This window comes from Chrysochloris asiatica, unplaced genomic scaffold (genome assembly GCF_000296735.1).
Source record: "Chrysochloris asiatica unplaced genomic scaffold, ChrAsi1.0 scaffold00062, whole genome shotgun sequence".
NCBI classification, from domain to species: domain Eukaryota; kingdom Metazoa; phylum Chordata; class Mammalia; order Afrosoricida; family Chrysochloridae; genus Chrysochloris; species Chrysochloris asiatica.
Genome location: NW_006408580.1, coordinates 4,163,174 through 4,164,357, shown reverse-complemented (window position 1 = coordinate 4,164,357; position 1,184 = coordinate 4,163,174). Strand labels below are relative to the sequence as shown.

Here is a 1,184-nt window from a genome sequence, read left to right as displayed (position 1 = left end):
TTTTTTTTTTTTTTTTTTTTGCTCTTTCCCAACAGCCACTGCTGCTTTCTTTTTCTCTTGAGGTTTTTCTTTACTTTGATTTCTTTCCCTTTTATCCATCTCTCTCCCTAATTGTGTTTAGTTCTTTTATCTTATTTTTCTATCTGTCATTTAAAATTTTTTCTATTTTTCTCTTCTCCCACTTTTCTCTCTTTGGTTTTTGTATTCTTGTTCTAGCTGCTGCCTACTTTTTTTTTCTTTACTATTATCTTTTTTTCTTATTGTTTGCTTGTTTGTTTTCCTTCTCCTTTGTGTGTATGTTTTTCTGATTCTTGCCTCACCCACCAGGGGACAGCAACCATGCCCATATAGCCTGGCTACAACTGTACCCTCTAAGTTCCATCCATCAGGCAAGAGCCAATGCACCTCATCAATTACATCAACCAATATCAGGAAAGAAAAAAAAAATCCAAAACTGAGCTGCGCAAATGGTGAACAGAGAACAGTGCACACACTTCCATACCCTAATCATACCCACCAGAAAGCTCTTGGTAAGTGCCTAAGAATACACCAGTATACAATCTCAATTTAAGACAAATACAACAATACCACAATATCTCAAGCAACAGACAATTTCTGTTCAAACGAAGAAACAAGACAGAATGGCTCAAACAGGTGACTAAGAGGCAAAACTAGAAAAGGTTTTTGAGGATAAAAAGATACTGGAACTACCTGAAAAAGAATTCAAGAGAAAGATAGTTAGGCACCTCCAAATAATTGATGGAGTCTGGTACAGAATGGCATTCCTGTACAGGAAAAGACAAAGAAAAGCACAAAAAAAGATAATTGAAAAAAACAAACAAACTCCATAACATCATGGAATACAAGAAGGTAAGCATCCAGGAAGTTGAACATACCCCAAATAGGATATACACCAAAAGAACATCACCAAGACATATCATAAAACAAAATCAAAGACAAGAAAAGAATCCTGAGAGCAGCTCAGGAAAAATGAAGTTAGTGGTTACGAATCAGGCTGTGAACCGCAAGGTCAACAGTTCGAAACTACCAGCGGTTCCGCAGGAGAAAGATGAGGCGTTCTGCTCCTGTAAAGATTTACAGCCTCGGAAACCCTGTGCAGGGTCGCTATGAGTCGGAACCAACTCCAAGGCACTTAACAACAACATTGAATTACACAGTGAGAG

At 37.7% G+C, this 1,184-nt stretch overlaps 1 protein-coding gene across 1 annotated transcript in view; it reads right to left on the bottom strand.

Annotated features, from left to right (window-relative positions):
• The window catches only part of LOC102836333 (chromosome unknown open reading frame, human CXorf36), a 39,719-nt gene that overhangs the window by 14,659 nt on the left and 23,876 nt on the right, over positions 1-1,184 (bottom strand). The gene's annotated exons all lie outside the window — the stretch shown is intronic.